The following is a 14,322-nucleotide window of genomic DNA, read 5'->3' on the forward strand; positions in this document are numbered from 1 at the left end:
ACGTATGCCAATTTGGGGGCCTATTTTCCATCCTGAGTCTTCAGAGTTAAGAATAGTGAAATTAAGAGGATTACAGGCTCCCAGTTTATAGTCGGATATAGTGACACCTTTTTGAAGTAGGGCAGTTTTGCTCTCACTCTGCCAAGTGATCCATGTAACACAACTCTAAGACAAAAAAAAAAACTTGGCATAATCAGTACATGTGGACCACATACCATTTGCAGGATGTTTGCACATATACTTATCATTGAACCTGTACCTCCTTTCCTCAGTAAGTCTCCACATGATATGGTGGACGTATGATGGGTCACAGCAGGCATCCCAAGTCTCACTCGTGACTCCACATGCATCAAAAGGTACTGACACTGGTTACTTTAGATTAGTAAGCTGAACCTTGCAAATTAATGGCCCTGTTCCAAATAACCTTCCCATGACCTCCAGACTTCCAGTCATTCCTCAATTGGGGAATATTGTGGACTGAAACAAGAATATTGATCCTCCTGTTGGCAGATAGAATAGGTGGTCTTATTATAGCTGCAGGTCCCTGAGACTTTTCTCTGGCAGGAGAAATAGGTATGATAAAGTAGGGTTGTGGAGAAACCTTGGCCTGATAAAGTCATGTGAAGGCATGGGTCACAGGATAAGGACTTAAGTCAACAAATGGCAGCCAGATCAGACGCAGTCATTAGCAATAAAACATCCTATCAAAAAGAGGTAATAGACTGCCGGTAAAAACTTTTCAGCCAGTGCCAGTCAGCCAGAGCAGTCTCTGCTAATCCTTCAGTGAACATGAAAGCTAAGACCATGACAAATAGGGAGGGGTAAGGGGTACAATGCCAAAGCATTACAGTGAAAAGTCTAATATAGGAAATAATAAAAGTCCATTTATCTTGGCAGGCAGTCAATTCCTCAAGCTTCTATCATGTAGATTACTCAGCTTCAGGGGTGGCTGAAGCAGGGCTGTTGTCCTCAGGAGTCTCTCAGGGCACAACTTGCTTATTTCAGATGGTCAACTTGCACAATGCAGCTGGATCTAGAATGTACTCCCAGTCATGAGAAGCCAGTTTCACTCTGCTGTGATGAATCCAGGGAACCACTTCAGCCACCTTCACTTAGTAGGGGTAGATAAAATACCAGTGAACAGATGCCTCCAAAGAGGCTTTAGAGGTTGGACATTCCATTCTTTTACCCAAACAGCATCTCCTGGGACAGATATCAGTGGTCAGGTTTATGGGTAGCCAGCCATTCCCTAACTCAATGGTATATAGTGGTCAGGATTGAGCCAAAAGCCTGCATCTACTGCCTCAGTGTAATGTTGCCCAATTCCTTTAAATCTCCTCACATACCCCTTGTGAGGAGGGAATTCATAAAGAATCCATAAAGGGAAAACCCTGTCTGTCTGGTAGGGCTAGACCTAATTCTTAACAAAGCAATTGCCAAACCTGGTCCCAGTGTAGGTAGGTTTCCTGACACCATTTGCTTAGTTGTAACTTGAGAGTTCAGTTCATTCACTCCACCTTCCTGGATTTCTGGGGATGGTATGTAGTTAGTAACTTCCAGGTGATTTTCAATCCCTTCACCACCAATTGCACCACCTTAACCACAAAAGTCAGCCCATTATTTGATCACATGGTGACTGGGATTCCAAATCAGGAAATGATTTCCTTTAGGAAAGTTTGGGCCACTTCATATACCTTCTCTGTGTGAGTCTGGAGGGCCTCCACCCAGCCTAAGAAACTAGACACAATGACCATCAAATATTTATAGCCCCAAGCCCAGGGGAGCTTAGTGAAGTTCACAACTTCATCTTCAAATGTAGCCCCTCCAATACTTTGTACCCCAGGGGAGGCCTTAGGTCCCTGAGAGGGGTTATTTCAGGCACGTTTCACATTGTTGACACACTGCTCAGGCTATACTGGAGAGTCATGGAATGTACAAATTCGGGCTCGTTGTGGCCTTGAGAGGTGTCCAGTCAATGTGGGTCTCCTGATGGCCCTGCTTAACAAAGGCTAGGGCTAGGGCCTCAGGAATTGCTATTCAGCCATCTTCAAATCTCCACCATCTGTCTGGGAGGTAAATTCCATTTTCAGTTTTAAACCAGGTGTTCTCATGCTGTGAGTAATTGTGGTCCCATTCTGCCAATGAACTAGGGAATAGGGCAGCAGTCAGGGACATTGGTTCTATTGCCCCCTTGGAGGCCACAAACTTTGCCTCTGGGTCTGCTTTATGATTTCACTGAATGACCATGGCATTTTCCTTTCAATGTCCCTGACAATGTATGCCTACCACCTTTTTAGGACCCTATACAGCATCTAAGAGTTCAAGGATTACTTTGCTGTACTTTATGTCCTTCCCTCCTGAGTTGATTAGGCCCTTTCTTTATATAAAGAAGGAGGGTGGTGAAGGCATATCTAGAGTCTATGTATGTATTGACACATATCTCTGCTGCCAGTTGAAGGGCTTAGGTTAGCATGATAAGTTCAGCCTTGTGTGCTGAATTTCCTTTTCGCAGAGGTTGTGCCACAATGGTGAAATTTATGGTCACCATGGAGTACCCAGCAAGATGTTCTCTCTCTTCTACAAAACTGCTACCATTAGTGAAATACTCAGCATCAGGGCCTTTGAGAGGCTAGTCCATTAAGTCCAGTCAGCTAGAAAACACCTCATCTATGACTTCGATCCAGACATGATCTGGTGGACATGGCCTAACAAGCAGTGGGGTCATGGGGTTTAAAGTCCTCACTCCTTCTAGGTAGATGTGTGAATTCTCACCCAGCACTCCCTGATATCTGACCATCCAGCTGTTAGTCAGCCAATACAGTTCTTTATACTCAATGTTGATACTGAGTATGGCACTTGGGCCATTAATTCTTGTCCTATAGTCAGTTTGTCAGCCTCTGATGCCAAGAGGACCATGGCTGTGAGTGTTCATAAGCAGGGTGGCCAGCCTCAAGTGATAGTCAAGATACTTGGAGAAATATGGACGATGCCATGACCCCAACATCTGAGTCAGAACTCCCACTGCAAAGCCAGTATGTTTTGTGCACACAAGAAGAAAGACTTGGACATGTCTGCAAGTCCCAAGCCAGGCACGTTGCTGAGAGTTCACTTAATTTCCTCAAAGGACTTTTGTTGGGTTTGTTCCCATAAAAAAGGTTCTCACTCTCCTACTTTGTGGCCTCATAAAAGGATTTTGCTAAGATAGAGAAGTTAGTTATCCAGATTCAACAGAAACCTGTGGACTAGACGAATTCCTGAACCTGGTGTCAAGTTGATGGAACCAGGTTTAAGCAAATGACCTGTTTTCTTTTCAGGCTGAGTTGATGTTGCCCTTGGAATAGGTGAAAACAAAGGTATTTGACCTTTTCTTGACAGATTTGGGTCTTTTTCCTTGAAATCTTGAAACCAGCTTCCTACAGGAAGATAAGGAGTTGTCATATTTCTTCCATTTAATACTCCTGTGTCTGTCCAGCCAGCAATGGGTTGTCCACATAGTGGAGCAGTATATAGCTGTTTTTCCACTGGGAAGTCATTTAAACCAAAGGTTAACATGGTGATGAAAATGATTGGAGAATTTTTAAGTCCTTGAGGCAGTCTAGTCCTTGTCAGCTGGGCTTTGTCCCTATCCTCAGGATTTTCCCACTGGAAGACAAAAATTGGTTGACTTTGAGGGGCCAGACCAATATGGGAAAAAGGCATCCTTGATGTCCAGACATGTAAAGAAGGCCACTTCGATGGTGATGAAACCCAAAAGAGTATAGAGGTTAGGGATGGCTAGGTGTAGAGTAACAGTTTATTGCTTGGAAGTCCTGAACTGGATGATAGTCATCCATCCCCAGCTTCTGGACTGCCAGGAGAGGCATGTTCCAGCCTTACTGGCATGGTTGAAGAATTCCGTACCTGAAAAGTCTCTCCAGGTGTCTCTGGATCCCAATCTGTGCCTTTCAAGTAATGAAAAAAAAATTTTTTTTTTGGCAGGCAGGTGGGCCCAACCACTGGCTTTAGTTCTACTATCATTGGGGGTATGTTTGAGGTCAGTACAGGAAGTTTGTCTTCAGCCCACACCCCAGGAACCTTGAAAGGAAGCTCAGGCCCCTGTTGTGTCCTTTTTATGAGACTGTGGAGGCACCACTTTTCTCCTTGGGGATCGTGTGAGTCAGGATTTTCGTTTCTGACTTTCCTAGGCAAGAGATGAAAGTTATCTGGGCCTGACACATGGCAGTCAGGAGGTATAGGAATTCATGAATAATTTCATGACTGCCTAAATTGCATTGTCAAGGCAGCGAGAAGGAGTGATAAGCTTAGCTAACACTACTGTGGCTCCCACAACAGTGTCTTGTCTCTGTGAGAGGGGGCCCACAGATTGGGCCCCACAGAATGTTCTGTACTGGTATCAACCATAAGATCATGGGCTGGCCCCCAGAGTCATTCAGATCTAGGCTTCTGGGGGGGCCTAGAAAAACGGAGCCCAGTCTGTAGTAGTCTTCTTCATAGTTTACTGTGGCAGCCAATCCAACAAAATTATCCTCAGGGGCTTCATATTGTCTCCACAGTGGTTGGTACCATCCTTGAATCACTTGACCTTTCTCACTTCATCCAGGGACTGGGTGATAATCCTCTGACTGTTGGGGGTACTCATTCTTCCAGTGACCTTCTGGATGGCAATGAGCACACTGGCTCCATTTTAATCTCACCTCTGGGTAAAGTGATCTTTCCTGCTAGCTCCTTCTTTGGCCTCAGTTCTGACCAGACAGGACACCTCTCTGGAAGTCTCCCAAGTGTTCCACTAGGATGACAGCAAGCAGATCACCTTCCTCTTCATTCTCTGGTCTGCCTAATTCTGGGCCTCTTGATTTCAATTGACAAACACTTTTGTGGCAATCTCCAAAATTTGCTCATTTTCATTCCAGCAAAGCCCGCTAACTTCTATAGTTTATGTCAATGTCTCCTTGGGTCTGATCAACAAAAACTGCTTTAACCATTTGTTGGTTCTCTGCTGATTCTGGGTCAAAATGGGTATAAAGATGGAACACTTCACATAGCCTTTCATAAAATTGACTTGAGCTCTCTTTAGGTCCCTGGAGCACCTCTTAGTCTTGCTCATGTTCATGGCCTTCCTCCTTTCTTCCTTCATACTGCCCAAAAGAGCCTCTTGATAATGCTCAAGCATATGAAATGCCTGGTCATCATTAGGGTCCCATTAGTATTCCTAACTGGGAAATTGACTCTGGCATAAACCTGGGCATTTACAGTTCCTGACAGGGTGTGTTCCTCCAACCACTTTAATGCTGCCAGTGTAATTCAATTGTTATTCAGTGTTAAAATGAGTCAGAAGTATCTGGTGGCAATCATCTCAAGTGATTTTGGGGGCCTGAATGATGGATTGCATTAAATTAGTCGTAGCCTGAGGCTTGTCAGTGAAAGAGGTGGTGTTGTTTCCCTAATTCAGGAGATCGATGGTGGTAAAAGGCTGATATATGAAGGTGCATTAACCCCCTTGCACCTGACCATCTTGATCACAGTAGATGGGCCTCTGGGTTTCTCTCAATGGAATCTATTTTGAGAAGAACTGCCAGAAGGGTCCTTCTGGCACTTCCCAATCAGAGTATACAGGGTTAAAACTGGCATCTCTGGAGAGGCTATGGTAAGATGCATCATGGTTGACTCCATGGGAGGAGTGGCCTCAGGGTTGTGAGGAGCCTCTAGTTCTCTAGGGTTTTCGGCTACAGCAGGTGCAGGAAGTGCAAGTGTCAGCAGGAGATACAGGGGCACCTGAGATGAGGAATCTCCTCTGGCTCCCCAGATAGAATGGGTTTTTCATGTTCTGGTCAGCACTTTGAGGGAGTTGTCACCTGTGTCATTATAATTTCACAATTCTCTTCCAGACAAGCCTTTAGACAAAGTGGTCAATGTCTTGCCAGCACTCAATGTAAGGGAACAGTCAGGGTCCTCTACAATGACCATAAACACCTTGCTAACTAGCTGTTTATCTAGTGACCCCTCAGTGGGTCAACATACTCCAAACAAGGACCCATCTATTTCACAGAGTTCAGAGTTTTCTAAGAGTCAACTTAAATCCGTTGTCTCTGGAATATTCTTTTTTGAAATGTTTTACCATTTACTCTAGGAGGGTGAGCTTACTCTGTTTGCCACCTATTTCCTTCCCTGAAAAGATGACAATCACACACATGGGGAGGGGAGAGAGGGAAAGGAGTAAACAATCGCTTCATCTCTCTCTGACTGCTCCCCTCAAAAGGATGTTTCAGGTGCTTCTTAGCATTGGCAGGTCAGTATAAACCCCCTACCTGGACCAGGGTCATAGACCTCATGGAGAGTATGGTGCTGCCATAAGCTACATGAGGATCACCACAACCTGCCATCAGGACTCCATACTCTCTCCAGGCTTAGCCCACCTCATTCAACCACTACTGACTTGCATTCAAACCGTGTCCAATCTACCACCCAGTGCAGTTTCATCTCACACAATCAAGACTACTGGGACAATTCTGGGAGTTGATCAGGCGCCCCTTCTGCCACTTAGGACAGATCTACTTCTTGAACCCATGTTCCTACCTGCCTGATGGGTGGAGCTCCCCAAGCTGGTTTCTGTGGCCCCACCAGGTTTCCTTCTGCTCCCAGGGGTTCTTGCACCAGCACAACAGGAGGATTAGTCCCCTACTAATCAATCAACCCTCCTCAGCATCCCCGAGCATGCACACATGCTCACATGATTATACCTACAACAAGGTATAATCATTGCCCCTGAATCCTGGATGAATCCCTGTCGGGGTCTTAAGCCCCCTTGCCCTTCTCGACCAGCGACAAGGGAAGGGGACACTCCCCAACAAGGTCAGATCAGGATAGGTAAGGCCGACTGACCGACCGCTCCCAGCTCTCCAGGCGGAGGACAATCAGACACGTCAGGGAGACCCGTCACAGCAGGAACTCATTTATTGAGGAAGTCACACAGTTTTTATGTAGGGTGGGGGCTAGGCAGGAACCAATTGGTTTAAAGGTCAGCAAGGCAGGGGGGTTCATGCAGGCAAGAGTCCCATTGGACTATATGGCAAGCACAAGCTGATCACGTTTGCGGAACTGTTGTTAACCAATCCCTGACGGTGGTCCGGTTTATCGCCATTAACTATTGAACCCGCCTTTGAGGCCTTGATCCTGCTCACTCACCAGGAAGTAAGGAGTCAGCCTGAGTTAGTTAAAGTGTCATTAGTCCCAACAAACCCCCAAGAAATGTTGTGGGATTCATGCACAGAGAGATAGGGTACTGGGGTGTTCAACAGGAAGCAGTGTTCATTTTGTACAATCACAGACTCGCTGGAGTCTCATCCAAAGACTGAGCCCTGAACACATGGCTTCACCTTATACAGCCCCTGCTAGTCCCCTTCTCCCTTGCCTCCCATTACATATTAGCTCCTTTTTCTCCCCTATATGGAATACCCACCTTTTGTGTGGGTATTCTATACTACAAATCATATGGCAGTTACAACAGAGCTACACAGGTGCAGGGGGTGGTGTGGCAGGGTTGCACATGTGCCCTGAGTGTCAGCAGAGTTGCACATACACACTGAGTGTGCCATGTTGCCTTTCTTTTATCTGGGAAATGCATGCATACATGGTTACTGAAGGCACCATGTTATCCAACAGAGTCACGCATAGATATTATCCACACAATGTTGTTTGACAGTTGCACATGCTTGCACCCATACTAGCTGCACTGCACCATCTTGCCTTTGTTTGAAGAGGGCTCCTGACACAAACCAAAATTACAGGATTAAATAGAGTTAAGCAGGCAAATGCTTGGAATGCATAAGCATTGCCAAGTGGATAAAACTAATAAGGGCACACTTCTAAAGCAAAGGTCATAAAGAATTTTGGTTTGTGGTGGGAGTCCTCTTCAAACAAAGCTCTCCCAAGCTCCTGTCTTTTGGCCTTCTGCTATTAATGACACTTAAGTATGCATTCACGTTGAATTATCCATTCTGTTCCATTAACTTACAACAAGTTTCATCAGCATCTCAAAACCAAATGCTTTTCGACCTTTACTTTAGAAGTGTGCTTTTATTCGTTTTATTCACTTGGCAATGCTTATGCATCCCAAGCATTTGCCTGCTTAACTCTATTTAATCCTGTAACAACCCTGTGAGATAGACACAATGATCATTCTTATTTTACCAATGGAGAAACTGAGCTACAGAGCAGTTAAATAACTTTCCCAGTCACAAATAGTTAGAAAATACTCCCAGGGACTAACTCACTATTTTGAGCAACAGGTAAAATGTAGACTTGAATGCACCATGGGAAGAATTTTGAGAGTCCTCACTTTCAACCCCAGATTCCACAGAAATGTTCTAAGAGAATTCAAAGATTTTTATAGAACTATCATTTTATAAATTCTTTAAAAAAAAAAAAATACCAAAATGTGGATGAGACCAGCTTTAGAGGTTGCACAGAATCATCAGAATGTGATTATCTGTAGTGATTTGGGGCTTTCTTTTTATTTTCTCTTTAAGTCATGAGGTATAGAACTATCGTTTTAAACCCTCCTCATATCCAGGAAGCCACCTATGAACCCCATAAGCCATCAGAGTATTTTTATATTCTGTACTCACTAGGGTCTGGAAAGGAAATATGTTCTTCCCTTTCAATAGCCATTTCCTTTGTATCTCTCTAGCTTCCCCAGCCACTTTTGAAGCTGTGTGAAGGGAAGGAATCCAGTATTGGGAATTAAAGTGAAATGAATTAGAGGAAACAGATTTGGTTGTGCTGATAAGCAAGCCTTCAGGATGGGCAGAAGTCTAAGGTGAGCCCCCACCAGTGATTCTCCCCTAGAGGGTGATGATATGATGAGATGGTACACTTGGGATTGTGTTAGGCAAAACGACAAAAGAGTAATATTCCTTCTGGACTTGACCTGCCCACATGAGCATTTGAAAAGCAGAGAATTCCACCTACCTGGTGGAGGAAGCAAATGTCAGTGAGATTCCAAGTGGTATGGAATCAACATGCAATTGCCAGCTTTCAAATTGGAAGGAGCCACATGCTGAGAAATGCAGATGCTCTGTTATGGGAACAGGTCTCTGAGAAAAGTGAGTTCAGTCCTCACTTGCTCTCTCAAACTCTTGCTTTTCAGCTTTCTGCTATGGGGTGATGCACAAGAAGATCCTTACCAGATGCCAGTCCCTTGATCCTGGGCTTTCAGCCTTCAGAACCATGAAAATGAATGTTTTTCTCAGTCATCTAGTTTATTTATTTTCTGTGTTATTTATTTATTTTTATTTTTATTTGTTCTTTTCAGATATACATGACAGTAGAGTGTATTTTGGCATATTATACACACAGGCAGTATAACTTATTCTAATTAGTATCCCATTATTATAGTTGTATATGATGTTGGTATTTTCTTATATGGCAAACTGAGCTGACTTTAGGCTAAGACAGCAACGTAGTTTACAGAAGTTAATCTCCATAAAACAGCACATGTGACTTACCACATTTGTCTTTCAGTTCTGAATCACCAGCATCCTAGAAGAGGAAAAAAATTTTCTAATGAGCTTTCATTTCCCACTGAGTTCTCCTACCTTCCTTGAAGGTAGCCTGGAATATGTCATCATCCATTCATGATTCGCCAAGTTGTTTGCGTCTCTCCCAAGTCCTACCTTGTGCTTTGGGCTCAGATCTCAGGATGCACCATGTAGGACTTGGAACCTTCACATGTGATGAGCTTGCTGTGGAAAAGAGGCACCCCCTTCTGTGTGATCAGCACCCTGGGACCACAGGAAGGAGGGATCTGGTCCATGATCTGGGTCTTGGGGAGGTTTCCAGGGATGACCACATTCCCCCAAACATGAGGGACACTCTGAGGATGGACTTAGAAACTACGAGTGCTTGTTCCTAACTCCATCAATCTTCAGGGTATGTTGGAAATTCTTCAAATACACGTGAATAGCTCTTGTAAAAGCATGTGACTCAGTGTCAGAGGAAAGAAATAAGTTGGTCAACTGAGCCGAGGGACAATGGGAAGGCTATTCGGTGCCCAAGATCTGGAGATGCCCATCCAGATTTTAACTCTGTTGCTAATGCCATGCTATTCACTAAGTCATCAAACCTTGCTGAAACAGTTTTTCATGCGATAGCTGAGAATCTACCTCCCAAGCCGAGTTGGCTTCAGCAAGAATCTCTTCAGTACCCTGGAGCTCACAGTATAGTGGGCACAAGAGGCAAGCAGAAAAGCATTGACCAATGTGGTCAGTGTCACAAATGGACAGACAGGGGCACTGTGAGGGGTGAGGAGGGAGAACATGAATATATCACAAAGAAAGAAAGATGGTGGAAGGGTGTCCTCAAATATTTGTCAAATTAATCTGGTGTTTTAGTTAAGAAAGCAGTGATAAAAAATGGAAAATTTACCCACTTAAGCAAACTAGGGAAAGCTGGAAGACTGCAGAGTTGCCCTGCCCCCAGGAGGCCACCCAGGGCAATGGCCCAGAGGGGCACTATTTGGAGTTGCTCCAAACCACACAGGAAGACACAGCAGGGTCAGGCTAACTATGACCCACTGGAAAGGACCTTTCTTCATATTTACTCAAGGAAATAACCCTATTCTGCAAATAACCAACTTACTCTGCAGACAAAAGGTAAGTGAACTCAGAAAGAATAAACCATGGCTATTCCTGATGATAACAGATGAGTCACATTTATCAAAGACTAAACCACATGGAGGGTCAGCAAAGGTAGGCAGCCAGTGTCTGAGTGAGTGGGTCAAAATATGACCTTCAACCTCATCACTGCATGAGACACAAATCATGGTCCAAAATCCTAACAACCCAGTAGGTCTACTATGTGTCTTCTGAATGCTGCAACCTAAGCTATAAAAATGTGCAAGAGTCCACTACTTTTATTTTGTTTGTCTCTTTGTTTTAGAATATGTAAATGAAACTCAGGCTGATTGCTTAAACCACCCTCCACCCACGTCCCTGGGCTTCGATCCTCCAGGAAAATTTCCCCCTAATGCCACCAAGGAACTTGACAGTTGACATCCCAGATTCTGAGGTCACCATTGCAGAGGGTGCCATGATGAAGTTTTATTTGGACCTTGATTGGGAACTACCAGGTAGTAGTCCTTGTCCTTGGAGTAGTGCCTTAGTCCTTGTCTAGGTCTTAATGTTTCATGTTTTATTTCTGAAAGATGCTCCTGGTTCAAATCCCCCCCAAATAGGTGAGACTTTGCTCTAAATCTCTCATGGGTCTCCAAAAACAGACTTGGTTAAGAAAGTGAATGCCTCTTTACCCTCTCTAATTTTTAAAATTCACATAAAGTAAAATATAGTAAATTGCAAGATTCTTGTCTTGAGACCAAAACATCTCAGAATTAAATCAGGAAAGTAGTCCAGATGTTTAGGCCTCAGGGATCCTACAACATAAAGTGAGTGGATTAGAAAAGATTGCACACACCACCATTGGAAAAGCAGAAGCAATTAAGCTGGGTATCACATCCATTGCTCAGGACTCCAAACCCAGCTATATCACTTGCAAGCTGTGTGACCTTGGCCAAGTCTCTTTTAACCTCTCTGTATGACTGTTTCTTTATCAAGAGATTGTTGAAGAATTACATGAGAAAATTCATGTAAAAACTTAGTACAATACCTGCCACAAACATTACCAATGACTCTCCAGCAAACCACACAGTAGCAGGTTTCTCACTTTCAAAACAATATTGTACATATCCATTTATTTAATAAATATTCCTGAAATGCTAAGCCTTGCTATGATTAGAGAAAATCATCACATTTTATTTGGGCTGATGATTAACATGATCAAGATGACTTTTTTTTTTTTTAATTAAGAGGATTTGGAGGATGTGCTTGTATTACAACACATCAGACATATTTTTATGACCTTAGGCATTTTTTTCCAACTAACACATATGCTCTATGGAGAATATATGGAATGTTCTCTTTTTGTGATTTCACTAAAATGTACAAGAAGTCAAATTCTTACCTACATGAGAATTTAGTCTTTGGAACTTCCCGTCTTATTTTTAGTTTTTGATGCATATCAAGGGGACTATTTTTCATTTTACTTATTTCATTTTTTTATCTAATTGATACATTTATATATATATATACATGAAAGTTAAGAAAATAACCCTATTCTGCAAAGAACCCATATATATATATAAATATATATATAAATATAAATATATATAAATATAAATATTTATATATATACGTATATAAATATTTATATATATTTATATATATATATGGGGTACAATGTGCTACTTCAGTACATTAAACAATGCACAACAATTGGATTAGGGTAATTGTCATATCCATCACCTCAAACATTGATCATTCCCTCACACTGGGAACATTTAAAATCCTCTTTACTAACTTTGTTGAAATGTGCAATGAATTGTTGTCAAATTTAGTTACTTTGTTGTGCTACAGAACACTAGAAATTATTCCTCCTATCCAGCTGCATCCTGTACCTAGTAACCACATTCTCTCTATCCTCCCTTCCTCGAGGGGACTCTTTTAAGGAATATTTTGCTCTCTGATGAGTTTCAGCAGAATATTTCAAAATCTGTGGCAGAAGTTTGTCTTCAGTTAGGATCAGACTCACATATCAGAAGCCTCTGTAGCTACTTTGAACAGAAAGTATTCTCATACAGAGAATTAGGCACTGGCCCAGCCATTAGAGGAGCTGGAGCAGCAGGTCCGCTGGGTCTCCAGGAAAAGCCCAGGAAGAAGAGTACAGAGCTGGGCTGCCAAGGAACTCTGCTTCTGCCACAGACAGGAGGTTGGGAATCCTAAAGCCACTGTCCCAACTGCCATGAGTTCTCCCCACCCTGCACCATAATCCAAATGAGAGGAGGCAGAGGTAGACAGAGAAAAATGGGAGACAGGAAATGGGGTTAGAAAGGGCTGTTTAGGGACAAAACATTTCTCCTGCCTGAACTCCTTGTAATACACGGAATTTGAAGTATTTAATATTCATTTCCAATGGCATTTTTTTCTCTTTCTCCACTTTTAACTAAATATTAGGTTGGATCATGTGAAATTGCCACTTTCCTAAATCAAAGATAAGACAGCATTTCCTACAGCTCATCATGGTCACCTCCAGGTTAAGAGGGAACTCAATCCTGGTCATACCTGGGGGCCTTTCCACCTTGTCCTTGTCTTTGGTTTTACCTTAAGAAAAATTAAGACAGGTTAGTTAGAACTACCTAGGAAAGTAAAAGGAAACTCAACAGTTTAATGAGGATTTCTGGAATCTACACTACTGACTTTCTTTTATGTGAGATCATAAATTTCCTCCCTTTTTACACCAATTTGAATTAGCATTTCAGTTTCTTGTAGCCAAAGTCACCCTGATTGAAAGTCAACGAACCCAACATCTATTGTTGGGCAGATGTTCTCTTAATAACATCCCAGACAATGGAGAATCTACTTTATTTTTAGAAGCCACTTCAAAATGGAACTCTACAATCATTTCTTATAACTGAGATTATATTTAGTTTTAAAAAAATGGAAGGGACTTGGTGCGGGGGCACATGCCTATAATTCCAGAGACTGGGGAGGCTCAGACAGGAGGATCTTGAGTTCAAAGCCAGCCTCAGCAAAAACAAGGCACTAAGCAACTCAGTAAGAGCCTATCTCTGAAATAAAATGCAAAATAGGGCTGGAGATGTGACTCAGTGGTCGAGTGTCCCTGAGTTCAATTCCCAGTACAAAAAAAAAAAAGAAGAAGAAGAAGAAAAAGAAAAATTTCCTTACATGTAGCTCAAGTCTTATTCAACACTAGTTTATTCCCATACTAAGTTCCTAGAAATAAACTTACATCCCTCTCTTGACAGTTTTTCCTACAGGTCTGCAACCATTTGCTTCAAGTCATAAAACCCACCCAGTCACCAACAAGATGAGAATCCCCTTTCTTAATTCATAACATTGGTTCATTCTTCCATGTTATTTACTTTCTTTGTTTTTGAGAAAATTTGCTTCTATGATTTTCATATGATGCATTGGATTTAAGACACCATTGATTTAAAACCACTATTTTATATACTGCTAAAAATGAAAATTCTCCACCAGGAAAGCTATGATACGCCATTAACTCTAAGATGTACATACAGAATCATTGAGAAATAGTACTTCATCTCTGCACAAAAGCCCCCCCAAAAAATCACATAGGAAGAAAGTCAATGCCAGCTGCCTTTCAGTAGCCAAGGAGGAGACTGTCTGTTCAGCATCCCAGGAAGCACACAAACACAACCCAAAGAGGTATCCCTGTGCTCACAACTCCAGA

Source organism: Sciurus carolinensis, chromosome 2 (assembly GCF_902686445.1).
Source record: "Sciurus carolinensis chromosome 2, mSciCar1.2, whole genome shotgun sequence".
Classification (NCBI taxonomy): Eukaryota; Metazoa; Chordata; class Mammalia; order Rodentia; family Sciuridae; genus Sciurus; species Sciurus carolinensis.